The sequence below is a fragment of the Protopterus annectens genome, chromosome 7.part0 (genome assembly GCF_019279795.1).
Source record: "Protopterus annectens isolate FY-2018-M chromosome 7.part0, PAN1.0, whole genome shotgun sequence".
Taxonomy (NCBI): Eukaryota; Metazoa; Chordata; order Ceratodontiformes; family Protopteridae; genus Protopterus; species Protopterus annectens.
The window spans coordinates 1120375321-1120390319 of record NC_056739.1 but is presented as its reverse complement, the minus strand read 5'-3'; the positions used below and the strand labels follow the sequence as shown (position 1 = coordinate 1120390319).

At 38.5% G+C, this 14999-nt stretch overlaps 1 protein-coding gene across 1 annotated transcript in view; it reads right to left on the bottom strand.

Annotated features, from left to right (window-relative positions):
* Nucleotides 1–14999, bottom strand: part of SPG11 (SPG11 vesicle trafficking associated, spatacsin) — a 2547571-nt gene that overhangs the window by 663951 nt on the left and 1868621 nt on the right. The window lies entirely within an intron of this gene.

Here is a 14999-nt window from a genome sequence, read left to right as displayed (position 1 = left end):
AGACAGACTAAGTATGCAATTCACAAACAATGGGAGGAGACACATATGGCACCCAAATATGCAAAAAAATCTGGTAATGTTTGCATAGATACTTTTATACCGCAAGCAGACTCCAAAGAATTTTTACTTAGGTAGATGGCCTAATGTTGGAGGTGTAGTGGAGGGAGAAAGAAAAACCTGGGAGCATGTATTCTTGGGGGTGTAATGAGGTGGCAGACTTCAAAAATTCCCTAAAGAGTACTTTGTCAGGAATACTGGGCGAGCAAATATGTGCAACTAAGGAAATGATTTTTTTGAGCTGGGATACAACATCTAAATTATGTATACATAGTAAGGCGTTATTAAATTTAATTCTAGTGGCTGACAAAAAAAAGCAATTACTAGAAAATGGAAATCAAAATGTAAATAAATTATATTTGAAGTAGTGAATATTGTGACAGAGATAAAAACAGGATGTGGGATCTTTAGAATAGGGTAAGAGTAAATTACACAGAAATGGAAAATGTGGGAACATACATGCAGAAAAATGTTTTGGAGGAGGAATGAGGTTTAAGAGAAGGCAGGAACTGAACAATTTATGTAATGTTGCTTTTATTACACGATATACAAAATATGTGATGTATAATGTTTGTAAATGTGAACTTTTTAACATGCTTAGATTACTTTTATATAAATGTAAGCTTGCCTATGTCACTAAAGATGATTCAACAAAAGATGTTAAAAAAGAACAGTGTCTGAAAGGGATACACCCATTCTTTATGTATGACTGAATCCACATTGTGACTCAGAAATGTTGTTACTTTTGATTGGATGTTGAAAAAGGTATGGCTGTATATATCTATTTCTGTAATAATTTTGATAAAGACGACAGAGGGCCAGTAGGCTGACAGCTGAATTCGACCAGTGATGTGCCTCCAGTATGTATGGATACAGCAAGTGTCCTTTTTGCTTTTGAAGGAATAAGATTTTTCTTTACATAATGGTTAATGAGCATCAATACTGGGTAAGCAATGGGACTTAAAGAAATTTATCTGTGGATGCTGAAGCAGATTCTCATTGCACAATTCTTTGTTAAACTGGACTTGGTGTGACAGTTTGAGGAGGAAAAATGGTACTTTTTATTGTTAAAATACATGTTAACTGCACTGGTTTGCATTTGCTGTGTTTTTAGAAACATCTTTATTGAATTAACACCTATGACATAAGCAATTGTACATTTATATAAATGAAGATGGACCATACTGACATATTTTCAGTTGCAAACATATATCATAAATAATCATCTATACCCTCATTGCCTATCTAGCATTACATAGCTTATGCTATTCCTGCATTCCCTTAAACCTCATTACTCCTCCAAAACATTATTCTGTAAATGTTCCCAAAATTCTATTTTTTTCTATGTAATTTGCTCCTACCCTTTGCTAAAGATCCCACTTCCAATTTTTTTTTATCTCTGTTCTATGTACTAATTTTGGTTGGTTTAGACTTTGAATTCCATTTTCTAGTAATTGCTTTTTGGCAGTCACCAGAATTAAATTCAGCAAGGCCTTATTATTACTAGGCAATTCATCACACCTCAAAAGAATCATTTCCTTAATGACACCAATTTGCTCACCCAGTATTTCTGACAGAGTAGTCTGAAGGGATTTTTTTAAAGTCTGCAAACTCACTACACTCACAAAAAAGTACAGTTGTGTACACTTACCATAAATGTAGATGTTCGAGTGTATTCACTGTTGCAGTCATCGCACTTGGGCTATCTGCCTGCAGGTAGCCCTCAGTCGGCCCGAATACCAGAGTCTTGGAATTTGTGCGTTGGATGCTGTCGCCTTTTCCATGACATCAGGTCGTCAGGGGTATAAAACATGCGGCCGACCATTACATCAGTTTTTCTTGCCCTAGATGTCAGGAGCCCCCAAAATAGGAAGCTATTACATGGTGTAGAACACCTCCAGTAGAAAGTAAATACCCCTGCCATAGAAGGTGGCCATAAAGAGGATAGGTAAAAAGGCTAGAGAAAGCCAGGGGGCTGGAGGGAGGTAAACCAGGACTGCAACAGTGAATACACTCGAACATCTACATTTATGGTAAGTGTACACAACTGTACTATGTTCTTCATGTTTCACTGTTGCAGTCATCACACTTGGGTTGATTCTCAAAGCTGAGGAAGGGTGGAGGCAGTCAAGAAGTGTTGGGGATGGCTAGCAGGCCTTGTAAGACTGCTGTAGCAAATCCAGCTCTGGATTTATAAAAAATAGGTAAGTGGTAATGCTTGGTGAAGGTGTGTACAGAACTCCAAGCTGCAGCTACCAGGATGTCCCTGGTGGGGGCCCCCCCTGAGAAATGCTGTAGAGGTTGAAGTAGCTCTAGTGGAATGAGTTCTGATCCCCACAGGGGTAGGTTTTTCCATGGTGCTTGTACCAGAAATGTATGCAGTGTGCTATCCATTTGGAAATGGTTTGCTTTGAAATGGCCTTGCCCTCTGCCCCTGTAGCAAAGCTGACTAGTAGCTGGTCAGATTTTCTGAAAGGCTTAGTCCTGTCAAGGTAGAACTTGAGCTGTCTGTGCATGTCCAAGTGGTGCAGGATCCTTTCCCCTCTATTCTGAGGATTAGGGAAAAAGTTGGCAAATGGATGGACTGGTTTAAAGCCACACTGGATACCACCTTGGGCATAAAGGAAGGGTTAATCCTGAAGGGGAATTTGTTCTGGGCTCTATTTGCCTTGAATGCATATGCCTGTCATGTAAGCCCCCCATGCATAGTTTAATGTGTCTGTTGTCAGGGTTTGGGCGGTGAGTGAAAGGAAGTCCCTTGTTGTGGCTGCATGCTTCTACACACCAAAGGAACTCTGCACTTAGACAACGCATGATAGGAATCACTATTTCCAGGTCCTGAGAATGTTGACACCAGAGACTTTTTAAGTACCACTGAAGTTTCCTCATATGCAGTCTTGCATACGGAATTAGCAGAATGCATGAGGCCATGAACCCTAGGGCTTGCAGTATTTTCCTTGCAGATAGCTGGGTTTTGTTGGCCATTAGTTTGAAATAGGTTGTCAAATGGATCTGCTTTTCTGTAGTGACGTATGCCATCTGGGAAGTTGTGTTCAAGGTTGCTCCCAGGAATACAATTTGTTGGCTGGGCACCAGTTGTGACTTATTTTCACTGATGGTGTATCCCAGTGAAGTTAGAAGTCATTTTACAAATGCCACATGCTGAAGTAGCAATTCCTGACTGTCTGCCTGAATCAGGCAATCGTCCAAGTATGGGTAAGATTTGAATATTTCTCTGCCTGCAGTATGCAATGGCTGGAGCCAGGGATTTTGTGATTACTCTGGGCGCAGCAGATAAGCCAAAGGGAAGTGCAGAGAACTGATGCATAGAGCCTGCCCTGAAATGTACATATTTCCTGCAAGACTCCCTTATGGGGATGTGCAGATAAGCTTCTTTTAAGTCTAGGGTGAATAACCAGGCATCCTTGGCTAGCATAGGAAGAAGCTGTTGCAGTGTAAGCATTTTGAATTTTAGGAGCATCAGAAAGGTGTTGAGTACTGATTGATCCAGGATAGGGCACCAAGAGCTCTCTTTTCTGGGCACCAGGAACAGTCTGGAGTAGAAACCCTGTCCCCTTTGTTCTACTGGAACAGGTCGAATAGCCCTGCTATGGGGAAGGGAAAGTACTTGCTTTTGAGCCTCTGCCCACTGGTTTGGAGTAAGGTCTGGCAACCCAGTTGGTGTTGGCAGTGAGTGGAAGCAGAATCTGTATCCATGAGATACAATGTTTAGAACCCATTGGTCCTCAGTAATAGACATCCCAGTTTTTTGCATGAAGTGCAAGTTTTCCTTGGGCAAGGCTGGGAAGGATAATTGGAAAGTCATTGTGAATTTTTTCCATAAGGGGCTGGCTTACCACTCTCCCCAGTTTTGAGGTGGAAACACTCCATTGTTTAGATCTCTGCAAACCCTGAGACTGTAGTCTTGGTAGCTTGTTTCCCCTGGGTTTGGACTGAGAAGGCCTGAGAGGGACTGGAAAGGACCAGATTTTTGAAAGCCAATGCCTACTGAATCTAGGTGGCTGCACCTGTAACAAATCTTTGACTGTTTGCATAGATTTAGCTTTTTCTTCCATCTTTTTAAGAACTACTTCTGCTTTTGTGCCAAACAAACGCTCCTCATTTAATGGAGCATCTAGTAATTTTGCTTTGACATGGTCAGGCAAGCTTTGTTCTTTTAGCCAAGCATGCCTTCTTAGTACAGACCCAGTGACAGCAGCCCTGCAAGATGCTAAGGCATCAAACCTACATTGCAAAGTAAGTTTACTAACTTGGTTTGCAGAATGCATTAACTCTTGTAAATCTTTATTTTCTGCACAATCTGGAAGTAACACAATTTTTTGTTTAATTAATTCCATAATATGTTGCTGGTACTTCAACATGTGAAACTGGCAATTCAAAGCCCTGATGGCAAGAGTTGCAGAGGTATATACCTTCTTACCCCATCTGTCTAAAGCTCTAGAATCCCTGTCTGAAGGGGTAGGGATGTTGGCTGTAGTAGCCTTAATGCCTTTAAGTCCCTGGGAAATGGTCTCTGGAGCTGCAGTAGTATTCTTAGAGAGAAATTTGTGAGAATCAGGTACTCTGTAGTACCTGTCAGGTGTTCTAGGAGCTGGTGGTAAGGTGTCAGGAGTAAGACTGGACTCCAAGAAGACATTGTCTACAATATCCAGGACAGGGAGTATAGCTAGAGGCCTGTGCTGAGGCAAATCTAAAAATTCCCCCGAGTCTCTTTTTGGACTGAGGATAGTCCTGGCATTCCCAGCAGAAATGCTCTCTTAAGGTATGCACGGTTTCACCAAAAGAGAAATCCTCTAGAGGGGAGGCAGAAGGAATGGACTCCTCTGCATCTGAATCCTCATATGTAGATAAGGGTATGTCTAATCAGAAGGGTCAGAGTTATCAGACTCCTGGTGTGTAGAATCAGAAGGAAATTCAATTCTTTGTCTTTTGGCAGGGGAAGGCTGGCTTCCCCTAATTCGAGTAATAAGGTCTTCAGCCATTCTAAGCATTTGTTTTTGTGGCATGGGAGAATGAGCATGTGCTTTGGACGTCTGTTTTCTAGGCGTAGTGCGAACTCTGGGCCTGAGAAACTCGGTAGTTTTAGCAGGAAATGAAGTCTGCTTAATATAAATATTGGTAGGTCGGAATACACCCTCAAAAGCCGGTGCCTGCACAGTGGCTCCGGACCCATCCAAGGTAGAGACATCTGCAAGTTCCATAGTCGAAGAAGCATCATGCGGAATACTGGACTCCGAATGGGTCTCAGCAGAGGCCTGCAAATCTGTAGAAATGGGCATCATGGGCTGCAAAGGCACCTCACTGAGTACCGGTGGACTGGTGACAAGCTTAATGGAAGTGTCGTCAGCAGTGTTTGACCTATGTGGTCTGTCTCTGTCGTTGCACTTTTTCGGAAGATCGGTAGTCAGCTGGCTTACTGAAGCTATTTCAGAATATGGAGAACAAGAGCAAAAGAATTTAGCTACAAAAATAGCCTGATGACGAATGGTTCGGTCGTTAAGGCACAAAAACGACAGCTAGGGACATCATGGTCTGGGCCTAAACAGGTGATGCAGTAAGAATGAAAATCTCTGTGACATATTTGCTTTCCACAGGCAAAACAATTGTTAATTTTTTCTGACATCGGTTAGAGCAAGAAAAAAGAATCCCCAACGGGGTACTTAGCTTTAGAGGACTTCATGTCTGAAACTCGAAAAAATGAAAATTTCAGGTAGTGGCCGACCGGCACTTGTGGACTGCTTCTGCTTCGGGCTCCTTCTCAGCAAGAAAGACTGATGGAATGGCTTTGGCTGCATGTTTTACACCCCTGAAGTCATGGAAGACGTGACAGCATCCGACGCAGAAATCCCAAGACTCTGGTATTCGGGCTGACTGAGGGCTACCTGCAGGCAAATAACCCAAGTGTGATGACTGCAACAGTGAAACACGAAGATCATATGTTATCAATTATCACTTTCTTCCCCATCACACCTCCAATATGTGCAATCTAACCGAGGAAAAATTACTTGGGAGTCTGCTTGGGATACAAAAATACCTATGCAGACACCTCCAAGCAAGGATCCTAAACCTTCTACACTTTGTTGCACATTTTGGAGCCATACATATATCCTCTTATTCTTTCTTTGCGAATTGCTTATCCAGTCACTCTTCCCAATACTTTCCAACCTACTTTGACTAATTCCAATAGTTATCATGCAATATTTTATATGCCCTACTACTAATTATCCCTTTTTAACAGCAGCATATGTTCTAGATTGTACTAAAAGCTCTACCAGTGCTCATCTTTAGCTTAGGATCCCACTATTCCCTTTTCTTTCCCTATACTCTATCAATCCTTGACAGGGAATGCACTCTCTAGCCTCCAGTCCAAATGTATTATTGGCCTCTTCCCATTCTATTACCTTTTCTCTCTAATTATTTGTTCCCAATACCTTGGTTCCTTTGCCAATTATCTCCACTAAATTCTAGCCCCCTCCTGCCTATTCTCTGTACTCCTAATTGCAGTCATCCCTAAGTGTAGAATCTCCTTTCTCCATTTTCATGTTGCTTTAGTTCTTAGAATACTTTGTTACTTTATGAATATAACATGCTGTATGGTTATTGTTATTCTCCTTAAGGACCTGCGTTCAAAATCCAAGTCTCTCCTTATTTCTCGAGCTTCCCCCATTTCATCAGTATTCCTTTCCAGTTTGAATTATAGCTTTCTGTCTGCGCTATGTATAGGAGCCTTAATTGTGTAGGTCTGAAATACCACTTAAATCAGGTAATCCCAAACCACCTTATCCTATTGGACGAGTCAACCTATTCCATTTGGCTCTTCCCTCCCATATAAAATCCTTCAACTCTTTACTAAATGCGACCCAAAACTTCTTCACTGGTTGATAAAAATATGCCTGACCTGTGCATAAAACTAAAGGGTACAAAATCATTTTCACTGCTTGTATCTTGCTTTCCATATCCATAAAAAAATGCTTCTTGTTTCTCAGTTTTTGTATGATCTTTTATTAAGTCTTTTCCCATATATCCTTAGCTGCCATAACAGAACTCTTTTTAACCCATACTCCCAAGTACTTCATTTTATTATGCCCCATAAATATCAGTATTGCTGAAACAAACTGTGTGTGTGGGTATATAGTCTACAGCCATTACCTTTGTTTTGTCTTCATTTGTTTTATCTTGAAACTATTTCAGAATGTTTCACAACAGAGAAATATCCTTTTGTGGTTTTATCTGATAGAAAATAATATAATCTACAAATAAAGCCAACTTTTCTTGATTAACATACCAATTATATTCTTGAATTTCTAGTCCCTTATTTTCTTTGCCAATGGCTGTAAATATAATGCAAATAACAAACAGGAAGGAGGACACCCCTGCCTGGTTCCTCTATTCCAACAGAACTTATCAGAGAGGAACTCCACACACTTTAATTTTCACCTCTGATCCCTCATATATCCTCCCAACTAACCTTGTCAGAGAATGCAAATGCTTCCATTGATCTACTCATAAAATCCCAGCTTACGCTGTCCAATGCTTTATCTGCATCAAGACCCACCAAAAACAGTGGTACTTTTTTACATTCTGCTTCCCTCTAGATCATTGTTCTATTAATGGTGTCAAATGTTTGCCTCACCTCCAGAAAACAGATTGCTCCATATCTATCAATGTTTGTAATGTCTTTACTATTCTTTTACCCATTATAGACAAACACTTTATAATAATTTTTTATTAAACAAAATGGGTCTACATGAAGCTGGATATGATGGGTCTTTACCATCTTTAGCTATTACAGCCACCACAGCTTTCTTCCAAGATGTTGGTGCTTCTCCTCATTTTAAAATACTGTTAAACTCCTCTAGATCTTTATCACTTTCTTTCCCCCTAGGTTTCAAACTTTCACAGCAATACCATCTATTCCTGGAAAAGTACAGTTTTGTACCTACCATAAATGTAGATGTTCGAAGATCCACATGCAGTCACTTTCCTGTAGATTAGTTATACGTGTATTATCTCCTCCTATCTTAACTGCTAGTAACTGAGCCTCGTACTTCTGACCCTGGCATATTTAATTCTTACATAAACGCTTCTATTTGTACTTTTTCTTGATTTCCCCATTTCACTGCTTTATACAGATTTTCATAAAATTTCAGAAATACTTCTAATACCTCTGCAGGATCTCTGGTTATTTTCCTTCATACAAGTTTCCCTTTTCTACTTTCTGTTGCTTGAGCCATTGTGCTAAAAGCTTTATTTTTTATGACTCCAGAGCAAAAGTAAAGAGCTGCTAAACAGCAATCTTTCCATACTCATGCATATTACCAGTAGTCCCTTATTTGATCTTTAGCACTCTGCAGTTGCACCTCTTCTTGGTCTGTGAAATTCCCCCTATTCTATAACTTTTGTCAGTCCCGTTAAATAAGTCTTGTTACTTCCAAACAATATCTATTTTTTCTACCTTATTTTTAAACTCCACCTTCATTTTATCCCATTCTCTAGCTATGCTTTCTTTAGAAATTTCCATATTCCCTAATAACTCCCGAATAATTCCTTACATTCCTCTCTAACACACATACGTGGGGAAGTGCCAGTGTTTCATTTTTATTTCATTACCCTGCATTTTTTGTTTCAGTTATTATTGGCATGTGATCTTATTCCTTAGATATGTAACAAAACTTTCAATTAAATCCCCATGTCCCTTTGAAATATAACTTCTGAATAGACTTGCCCAGTTTTTGCACCTTGGGGAATATGTTAATTCTCTCTGCTCCTACTACTGAAGTCGCATTTTCCATGCCAAACATTTTCATAAATTTCTTCACAAAGCTACCCTATTTTGTTATATTTTCCCTATCATGCCCCCAGACACATCCTCACTGTTGCAAATCAAATTCTAGTCCCACCTATAAGTAAGATTCCCTGCTGAAAGCGGATTTCTCCCAGAATTTTCTTACCCTCCACTGTACCAGCTTTAGGTGGAATATAAATATATCCCAGAGTAATCCTCCTCCCCTTCCAGCAACCCCTTACTACCACAAATCTACCATATCATCTTTTTTCTTCTATCAGTATTGGAGAGCCACTAACAATTTATATAAGTACTCCCCTTTTCCCAGATACTCCACTGGATAATCATCCTGAAATCCCTTCTTTATTAAATCCACACACTCAGTTCTTTCCAAACCTGTCCCCTCTAGCACAGCTATTTGCACTCTCCATTTCTTAATAAAGTTGATTGCTCTTTTTTTGTTAATACCTGTGAGAATATTTACATTCAAAGAAAATATGGAACATATTACCATTATGATAAGTTATTATTCTTGCCTGTTATGTGTAACTGATTTTTTTTTAATGTCTAGTTTCAGCTTTTGTGTTCTAAGCATACACTAATGTTTTAGAGTAATAAAAAAAGTGAGCCTTGGCACATAAGTTTATTTAACATTAAACACTGTCAAAGTAAAAGCAACTAAGCACTTTCGCCAAGAAACAAGAATTGGCTTAATCAGAGTCACTCAGTTAGGATGTAACGTCCTTTATATACTCTAATTACTTATGCAATTATTCATGAGACATTACCCTGACTAAACCTAAAGGCATACTTCCCCTGAATATGTAATATACAGAATAACATGCTGTAAACCACAATAATCAGTACATTCAAGATAAAAATATTAGTGATAATACTAATAATGAACATAATATAAAACTTAGTTAAAAAAATAAACATAAAATGCAAAATATAGTTGATCTGTTAGTTGCAGTCAGATAAGTGTTTTCACAGTACACTTAAAATTAAACCTCTGCTGCCCTTTGCTTCAAAAAGGGAGCTATTGAACAATAATCATTTAAACCTGGCTTGAAACAAAGCATTTAATCTCAGTTGCCATTTAGTTTCTCTGGCTTCTAATTCTAATTCAACACCACCACCCATAGAGTCACTCTGTACTCTATCAATGACAAAGAATAAAAATCTCTTATAGTTGGGACATTCTAGAGTGTAAACATATAAAGCATCGTTCATTTTTTTTATTTTTAATGTTTCTAAGGTGCTCAGTAATGCAATTCCATAGCCTTCTTTTGGTCTTGCCTACGTAGAAACCAGGGCATGGTAAGCATGTAGCTAAATAAACCACCATAGTGGTTTGGCAGTGGCGCATGCCTGGGCATCCTATAGTACGTTCAAAACCTCCTATAAAGACATTCATACCATCACTTATATTTTTACAGGTCTTGCAAGCACCACATTTGTATATCAATGATCTGTGCTTGGCTTTTCTGTTGACACTTTCAAGAATATTCTTTATATTATGCCCTCTACTGTACAAAACCTTAGGTTTATGCCCCAAATTTTCCTTCATTTCATTGTCAAAATGAGTTTCCCATAAATTATTAACACTTGATACCAAGTTTGATGTTTCTGTATTGTATTGTAGTACCAGAACATTGGTGTCTAGCTTGGCCGTGTTGGTTCTATTAGTATTTAGACCTGCTTTTAAAATAGGCTTAATGTAGTATTTCTTTTAAGCGTAACTTCTCTCTTCACTTTCAGCAGAACACTTAAGGGGTAGCCTCTGTTCTGTAAATTCCAATTAATACATAGATCTATTTTTTAAAAGTTTCATCACTACTAATGAGCCTAGATAACCTAACCATTTGGCCTTTTATTATACCCCTCCTCTGACGGAAGGGTGGCAACTGTTATAGTGCAGTAACATATTGGAATATATTTCCTTTCTGTGCATACTACTGGCCAAGATGCCCCCAACAATGTCCTTAGTCAACTCAATATCTATAAATTCTATCTTATCACAGTGCCATTTATATGTGAACTCAAGTGGTTGTGCAGCTGATGTATTTTACAAAGTCGTTCCTCTCCTCACCATAAAATTAGTATGTCATCCAGAAACTTCACATACAACAATACATTGGCCATAAAGGCAGAGGAAGAAAACATATTTTCTCTCCCATTCTGGGAGAACCAGTTTCGCAAAGCTAGGGCCACATTTGGCCCTCATAGCCACTCCTGGATCCTGATGATACAATTAACCTTCAAAAATCATAAAGTTGTTAGTCAAGACCACTTCCATGAGTCCAACTATTAAACTGACCTTGGATTGATCTATTGATTTGCTACCCATCAAATTTTCCCTGCAGAAATCTAATCCTTCATTTTGGGGAATTACTGAGAACAAGTTGACAACGTCCACAGTTAGGAAACAAAAATTCAAGCTCTCGGTATTTATTTGTCTTAATAATTCTAAACAGTGCCATGAGTCTTTGAGTATATGTTGTGCCTCACTTACCACTAAACTTGCCCATTTATCTATATATGCTATTGATTCACTTTTAGAACCTCGGGCTCTACTATCAGCCTAAAGGGGGGGGGCGGTTGTACACATTTGCATGAATCTTTGGCATTATAAAGATTACTAGTGTTCTTGGTTTCTCAACTGTTAAATATTTTATGTCCACAATTTCTACTTCATTTTGAAATAGAGCATCAAATAAAAAAACATCAATCCTGGCATAAGCTCTATTAACAGCATTTCTTGAAGTCCTACTATAAATTGTGGTATCATTCAATATTTCAAAATTTTTAACTGTAATCTATGTGAGACATAATGACTACCCCCCAACCCTTGTCTGGTTTCATTACATGATACATCTTGTTTCCTGCCAATTCATTAAAAATAATGGCTTTATGTCTCGTAAGATTGTTAGTGTTATGTTTGGTCTCTCTGACTATTTTTCTAAATTGTTGTTCACACAATTTCTCAAAGGACAATATAAGTGGGTGACTGGGGGGGATGAATGTGGTCTTATGTTTGGCCACCAATTTCTTGTCCAAGCCTACATTACTGTTTTTGAAATATAAACTGAAATTAAATTTTCTAGTATACAGTTTTAAGTTAATCAAAACATTTGCAATGTCAGTCTTACAGTTAGGTACAAAAAATATATATTTTTTAAACAAGTTAAAATGTCCCTCACTAACAATGACATCACTGTAATTGTAAATATAAAAAACATCACTTTCTCAAAATATTACATTCCATTGCAACATCAGAACAATCATTTTCAACTACATTCAGTGAATCTTGGTCAGACATAGCAGTTGTGTTAAATAACTCAGTCAATGAAAGTCTCTCCTCCAGCCCTGCTGTTGTCCCCTGTTGGAATAATTGCTGTTCATGTTGCTCTGATCATTTTAGTTTTGCCTGCCCCAGGGGGTCCGTTTCCCTTGATTTTTCAGTCTCTTGGACTTCCTTAGTTGTTGACCCTCCTGTAAAAGAATAATCATTATTCCCCCTGGTATTGTCAAACCCCCTTTCAACGTCAGAACTTCTTCTGGATATTTTAATTATTTTGAGGGCTATTCTCATGCACATTTCCCTGGGGCTGTTTTCTCCCTATATATGCTTGATTATTTGAATAATCAGCCCTGTCTCTGTCAAGCTTACATTGCTTTCTCAAACTGTTCTCTTTTACAAAGTTATTAATGTCTTTAAGAACATTCTCATACTTAAATTTGTATTGCTCAAAAAGTAAATCTGAAATAATACTTTGATTTAAAACTGAAATCTCATTTTGAAAAAGAGCCAACTTACTGTTGTTGTTTCTGATAATGATGTCCATCATTTCAAGACCTGTCTTGTCAAATAAAGCCACAAGTTGTCAAACAGCAGAGGACTCCCTCCTCAATCCCCAAAGGCTGTTTCCAGACTTGTAAGCCTTTGGGAACTTGTTTGAGAGCAACTAATTTGTTTAAAAAAGTGTTGTCTAGTTGAAGTGTTCTGTACTTTCTACAAAGCTTTTCAAAGGTACTTAATTGCGTTTTTAATGACATTTCTTGATTGGGAATAGTGTTTTCGTTGTAGAAATATGCTTCAAATGCTGTAAACCATTCATTCAGGTCTGTATTAACTCTATCTGGCCTCACGGTTGCAGGGGTGGTCCTCGTTGATTCCTGGGCCATGGGTGAATGCAGAGTAAACAGTTCAGCTTGTGAATCCACCAGGGTTATTGGTAGATACGCCCGTCAATCTTCCTTCCATCGCTTCAGAAGTTAGTCTCTGAATAGACTAGTTAAGTTGAACCAGCAAGGTTTCCATAATTACTTAGAATTGAAATAATACTATAAAAAATGTGTTTCCTCATAAAAAAAGACACGGAGCTCAAAATAAATAAAATATAACAAAAAAACAAGCCAAATGTCTGAAAAACGTAACAGTAATAAAAATAAAAAAATCGAGCCACCAAGGTTGTATTTGTGTGAAACACAAGTTTATTTAACATTAAACACTGTCAAAGTAAAACCAACCAGAAACTTAAAGAACAGGTTCTCCAACATCTAGGAATAAAAATCGTGCAACTGCTTTGTATAAGCATGTCAAGGACAATAATGGACATTCCTTTAAGTTTACAGTGGTGGAAATTGTCAGGAATGGTCTCAAAGGAGGGGACCTGGTTAATAAGACTGAATGTAGGGAGATGAAATGGATAGCTACCTTGCAGGTGCATAGGGCGCCGGGTTTGAATTACACTATACCTTTGAAACCTTCCCTGAAGGCAAGGCCATTGCATCACTGATAAAAATGTTCCTGATTGGTCCTTGGTTCTTTTGAATATCTGGAGTGTTTGTCTACTTTTTATGTTAGGATCTGAAGGAGCACATTTGTGAAAGTGCTTATCCTTTGTTATACCAAACCAGTATTTGTTTTTATCTTGTGTTCGTGACTTTTATGCCTAGAGCTTAGGTGGACATACTAAGTTTTTGTGGATTTGAGGTATTGGAATTATCAAAGTGTAAATGTACATCTAGACTCCCTTACCTTGTAATTCATATGATCATAAAGTCTAGGACAGGTGTAATTAGGCTAGGTTATTGACTAACTACAGAGCCAGTAAAAAATGAATGGGTCTTTAACATGGGTCATATCTCTCAACTGCCCAGAGTTGCCCAAGAGTACCTGGTTTTACATCAAACTACTGCAGCAGTCCCATCCTATGGTATATGACTGCTGGTAGTCCATTTTATTCTACAGTAAAGACCTCTGTTTTTGCTAGAGATGACTCAGATAAAATAATGCAGTGATCTGATTGGCTAAGTAGCATGCTGCCTGACTGGCTGATGGCACAATTATTCCTTTCCTGTTCTCCTGCTTAACACACAGCAGCAAACCTGAGATATACACTGTTTTCAATTAGGTCTGATGGGTCTGCATACTAAGCAGAGCAGGAACAAGAAACTAAGTATTCATGTTTGGACAGGAGTGTGGGAGGAGGACATTGCTGCAAAAAGGCTTCAAGATTGTACAGGAGAATACAGGAGTCAAATGTTAGACTGGGTGTGCTGGAGCTGAATTGTTCTGGTTTCATCTGGAACTCGGCTTTGCAATGGGTTTAATCAGTTATCAACAGCAGGTCTGAGGTTGGTTGGAGGAGTGGACTGAAGGATTAGTGTTTTTTTTCCCACGCTCCCTGCTGTTGCTACAAAGAAGACCGTTTTTTTTTCTTGCCAGTGACCAGGTAAGTGAATGACAAGTCTTACTTTGCCCAACACACAGGACTTTGCTTTGTATTTTTATCCTTTTCCTCAAATTGTTTGATTTTCTAGTAGGTCACGGAGAACTGCAGTTAGTCAGTAAGACATAAATTGACACACTGAGTTTCAGACATCAAATGCACACAGATTTTGAGTTTCATATGTCAAATGCTGACATAGAATAACTCCTGACTGCACACACATATATAAAAAATATGCTGTAATAAGGTGCATCTGGTATTTCAGGAGCATCAAAGTTATAGCCTGAGCCGTTTAAAGTCAGAATACAAACTGTAGCCAATCTCAGATGAGACTTCAAAGTAATCACGCACTTATAACTTGTTTAGAAATCAATAAGTCTTTATTGAAAAATAAAATA